Source organism: Dasypus novemcinctus, chromosome 7 (genome assembly GCF_030445035.2).
Source record: "Dasypus novemcinctus isolate mDasNov1 chromosome 7, mDasNov1.1.hap2, whole genome shotgun sequence".
Taxonomy (NCBI): Eukaryota; Metazoa; Chordata; class Mammalia; order Cingulata; family Dasypodidae; genus Dasypus; species Dasypus novemcinctus.
Genome location: NC_080679.1, coordinates 76,543,090 through 76,548,717, shown reverse-complemented (window position 1 = coordinate 76,548,717; position 5,628 = coordinate 76,543,090). Strand labels below are relative to the sequence as shown.

The following is a 5,628-nucleotide window of genomic DNA, read 5'->3' as shown; positions in this document are numbered from 1 at the left end:
TACAATTTGCAGTCAGAATGTGTGAGTTCTCCAACTTTGTCCTTATTTTTCAAAATTGTTCTGGCAGTTCAGTCCCCTTGCAGTCCCACATGAATTTCAGAATTGGCTTTTTCATTTCTGCAAAAAAGGCTGCTGGAGTTTTTCATATGAATTACACTTAATTTTTAGATCACTTTGGGTAATACTAATATTGTGACAATATTGAGTTTTCCATTCCATGAACATGGGATGTCTTAACATTTATTCAGATCTTTAAAAGTTCTTTCACAGTGTTTTGTAGTTATCAGTGTGTAAGTCTTTTATATCCTTGGTAAAATTTATTCCTAATTATTTTATACTTTTAGATGCTATTGCAAATGGAATTGTTTTCTTAATTTCCTTTTGGGGTTAATTGCTAATGTATAGGAAACAGATTGTTTTCGTGTGTTGATCTTGCATTCCACCACTTTGCTGAAATTATTAATTAGCTCTACCAGTTTTCCTGTGGCTCCCTTTGGGCTTTCTATATCTCAGATCATGTTGTCTACTGATAGTTTTACGTCTTCCTTTCTGATTTAGATACCTTTTCTTTTTTTTGCCTACTTGCTCTAGCTAGAATTTTTACTACATTTAGTAGCAATCATGAAAGCGAGCATCCTTGTCTTGTTCCTGAAATTAAGGAGAAGGCTATGAGTCTTTTACCATTAAGTCTGATATTAGCTGTGGGGTTTTTGTAAGTGGCCTTTATCGTGTTGAAATATTCCTAGTTTCCCAAGTGTTTTTATGAATAAAGGGTGCTGGATTTTGTCAAATGCCTTTTCTGAATCTATTGAGATAATCATGGTTTTTTTCCCTGCTTCATTCTATTTAAATGATATATTACATTGATTTTCATAGTTGAACCACCCTTGTGTTCCTGGGATATATCCCACTTGGCATAGTGAATAATCTTTTTAATATGCTGTTGGAGTTGGTTTGCTAATATTTTGTTAAGGATTTTTGCATCTATTTTCATAAGGGAAATTGGGTTGTAATTTTCTTGTGATTTTCTTATCATGCTTTGGTATCAGAGTAATGCCAGCCTCATAGATTGAAAAGGAGGTATTCTCTGTTCTTGAATTCTTTGAAAGAGTTTTGAAAACTGGTGTTAATTCTTCTTTAAATGTTTGTTAGAATTCACCAGTGAAGCCATCTGGTCCTGGCCTTTTCTTTAGTGGAGGGTTTTTTATTATTGACTTAATCTCTGTACCTTTTAAAGACTTTTTGAGATTTTCTATTCTTGAGACAGGTTTGGTTATTTTGTCTAGATTATCTAATTTGTTGGCTGAATCATTTTCTAAAATATTATTATATTCCTAGTTTTATATATATACATATATATATATTTTATTAGAGAAGTTGTGAGCTTACAAAACACTCATGCATAATGTTCAGAATTTCCATACATCACCCCTCCACCAACACCTTACATCGTTGTGGAACATCCGTTACAGCTTATGAAAGAACATCATCAGACTACTACCACTAACTGTGGCCCATAGCTTACATTTGGTATATTTTTTCCATACACCCCCTACTATTAACAGATTATATTAGTATTATACATTTTTTCTAGTTCATGAAAGAACACTCTCATATTTGTACTGTTAACCACAGTCCATCTTCCACCAATGGTTCACTGTGTTATATAGTCCCATACCTTGTATAGTCTGTCCAAAGTGTACACTCAGTAGTAGCTCTCACTTTCATCACAAAGTTGTGGAGTGTTTTCCTTAGTCCAAAAGAAAGAATCCAATACCCCTCTATGGAATGTATGACCCTTAGCATTGATTTAGTACTTTCTTTGACATTGATGCAAGATTACAATATTGCTGTTAACTGTAGTCTAAGTTACATTAATTATATTTTTCCCATGCATCACCGTATTCTTACCACCTTGTAATAGTAACATATATTTGTTCTATTTCATAGGAGAACATTCTTACATTTGTACTATTAACCACAATCCTCATCCCCTCCAGGCTCACTGTGGTATTCAATCCCTAGATTATTCTCTTTCTTTCAATTGACATTTACATCCCTATACTTCCTCTTTCAACCACAATCCCATTTATGTATCAGCAATGTTAGTTATGCTTCCTAAAATGTGTTAGACCATCAACTCTATCCATTTACACACTTTTACAGTCAAGCTAATTAAAAATTCTACATGCATTAAGCATCAGTACCCTTTCTTGGCCCTCATCCTATCTCCTGGTAACCTATTCACTAGGTTTTAACTCCATGAATTTGTCATATTTGGTTCATATTTTATATAATATTTATCCTTTTTGTCTGGCTTGTTTCACTTAGATTAGTGTTTTTAAGGCTCATTCATATTAACGTATGTGTCCCAATTTCATTTCTTCTCACAGCAGCAGGTATTTCATTGTATATATTGGTTGATGGATACTCCGGTTATTTCCATCTTTTGGTAATTGTGAATAATGCCGCTTTGAACATCAGTATGCAAATGTCTGTCCTTATCACTGTTTTCAGTTCTTCTGGACATATTCCTAGTAGAGGGATTGCTATATCATACAACAATTGTATGTTTAGCTTCCTGAGGAACTGCCAAACTGTCTTCTACAGAGGCTGCACTATTCTACATTCCCACCAACAATGAAGGAGTGTTCCTATTTCTCCACATCCTCTTCAGCACTTGTTTTCTATTTTTTACTGACCTTTCTATGAGGTGAGAGATATGATGTAGTTTTGATTTGCATTTCCCTAATAGCTAGTAATACTGAACATTTTTTTCATGTGCTTTTTCACCATTTGTATTTCTTCTTTGGAGGAATGTCTTAAGTCTTTTGCCCATTTTTTAATTGGATTGCTTGCTGTTTTATTGTTGAGTTGTATGATCTCTTTATATAACATGGAAATCAAACCCTTATTGGAGATGTGTTTTCCAATTATTATCTCCCATTCAGTAGGCTGCCCTGACAAAGTCCTCTGAATCACAAAAGTGTTAAAATTTGAGGAGATCCCATTTATCCATTTTTTTCTTCAGTTGCTCATGCTCTCGAGGTAATATGGTTTAAAAAACCACCTACCACCAGGTCTTGAAGATGTTTCCCTACATTTTCTCCTAGGAATGTTATAGTTCTAGGCTTTTATATTTAGGTCCTTGATCCATTTCAAGTTAATTTTTGTATAAGGCGTGAGATAGTGGTCCTGTTTCTTTATGCCAGTACCATGCTGTTTTTACTACTCTAGCTAGGTAATACGATTTAAAGTTTGGAAGTGAGAGTCCTCCAACTTTGTTCTTCCTTTTTAAGATGTTTCTGGCTAAATAGGGAGCCCCTTATCCTTCCAAATAAATGTGATAATTGACTTTTCCGTTTCTTTTTTAAAAGGCTATTAGATTTTTTAATTGGGATTGCATTGACTCTATATGTCAATTTAGGTAGAACTGACATCTTAACAATAGTCTTCCAATCCATGGACACTGAATGTTCTTCCTTTTATTTAGGTCTTCTTTGATTTCTTTCAGCAATGCATTATAGTTTCCTGAATACAAGTGCTTTATGTCCTTGTTAAGTTTATTCCTGAATATTGTATTTTTTTAGCCACTATTGTTTTTGGTTTTGTTTGAGGTACCGGAGATTGAACCCAGGACCTTGTATGTGGGAAGAAGGCACTCAACCTCTGAGCTACACCTGCTCCCTTTTAGTCACTATTGTAAATGGAATTTTTCTCCTTACTTCCTCCTCAAATTGCTTATTACTAGTGTATAGAAACACTACTGATTTTTGCATATTAATCTTGTATCCTGCCAGTCTGCTGAACTCATTTATTAGTGCCAGTAGGTCTGTTGTAGATTTTTAGGGACTTTCTAAGTATAGGATCATCTGCGAATAGCAGAGTTTTACTTTTACCTTTCCAATTTGGATGTCTTTTATTTTTCTTGTTCAAGCTAGAACCTCTAGCACTATATTGAACAACAGTGTGGGCATCCTTGTCTTATTCCCGATATTAGCAGGAAAACTTTCAATCTTTCACCATTGAGTACAGTGTTAGCTGTGGGTTTTTCATATATGCCCTTTATCATGTTGAGAAAGTTTCCTTCAGTTCCTATCTTTTAGAGTGTTTTTGTCAAGAAAGGATGCTGGATTTTGTTAGATGCCTTTTCTGTGTCAATCGAGATGATCATGTGTTTTTTCTTTGATTTATTACTGTGGTGTTTCACACTGATTGATTTCCTTGTGTTGAATGACACCCTTGCATGCCTGGGATAAAATCCACTTGATCATAATGAGTAATTCTTCTAATGCGTTGTTGGATCTGATTAGTGAGTAAAAATAAGGAATGCTTCACCAATTTGCTTGTCATCCTTGCACAGAGACCATGCTAATCTCTGTATAGTTACAGTTTTAGTATATATGCTACTGAAGCAAGCACCTTATCAGTTATCTCTTTAATGCAGTTGGTTATCACTGAATACTGTTACTTCATGACCTCTAAAAATATTCATTGCTAGGACTTGCTTTTTAAGTATTGATAGGTTTATCAAAATCTTGCCTGTGAGCAGGCAGAAGGAAAAAAGCTGATATTTCAACAAAACCTTGTAAGTAGCATTTTCTGTGAATGGCTAGTAGTCTGGTACATTTTGTAAGGACTGGAACATCCCAGGAGCCACTCCAACACTGCTCCTTTTAAAGGAAATTAACAACTAGATCAGGAGAAAGACTACAGAGGGTTGCTTTGTTTAAAAGTGGTCTTAGTGAGATTGGATCAAGATCGCAACAGAAGCATCTACTATTCTTTGGAACACTAAATCCCTTAAAATCTGACAGAATGCTAAAACAGAAGAAAAATAAGAGCACTGAAAAGAGAGGCCTATTTGAGAAATGCCAAAAAGATAAAAAGCTGATGAGATCAGGACTATAGGCAAATAAAACAAGCTGCATTCACAATCCAAAAAAGGCCAGCATATAGAAACAGCATTAGGGTGCCTGGTGTCCTATGCAGGGTAAGTCATTAGAGGGCTGATTCAGAATAGCTAAGCAAATCCAGTTCCCCAATTATGAGCTAAGTGTAAGGAAAGGACATCTATACCTAGCCTATAACCTAACAGTGGGTAGAGCCATTAGAACTGGAAAAGCAGGGGAATGCTTCTAGATACTTGCTTAAACTTGACTATTCCCAGATGCAAAATATTGGCATATCCCCTACTGTTAGCACCCCTTCCATCACAAGTTTTGATAAAAACAGCATCTACAAAACAAGGCTCTTGAATACAAACATGAGCAACTCAACAAATTACCAATATGAAAAACCAACACATTTGAAGAAAAGCCACAAGCAAAAACCTACACAAATGTTAGGGCAGATGAAAGACATCAAATAAGTATATTTACTATTCCAAAGGCATTGAAGAGGATACAATAGCCATGAAATAAGTACAGATTATTAAAGAACCAATTAATATTACATATTGAAATTATGATTGCTAAAAAAGGCAAAACAGATGACCTGAATATTAAGAGTTGATAAAGGGAAGGTGGCCTTGGCCCAATGGATAGGGCATCCGCCTACCACATGGGAGGTCTACAGTTCAAACCCCAGACCTCCTTGACCCGTGTGGAGCTGGCCCGTGTTCAGTAC

At 35.3% G+C, this 5,628-nt stretch overlaps 1 non-coding gene across 1 annotated transcript; it reads right to left on the bottom strand.

Moving 5' to 3' along the window:
• Nucleotides 1–4,318: 4,318 nt before the first annotated feature.
• On the bottom strand, nt 4,319–4,422 carry LOC111764726 (U6 spliceosomal RNA). Its single transcript, XR_002797268.1, has one exon. It is a non-coding gene; the product is annotated as a U6 spliceosomal RNA (small nuclear RNA).
• Nucleotides 4,423–5,628: the final 1,206 nt, after the last annotated feature.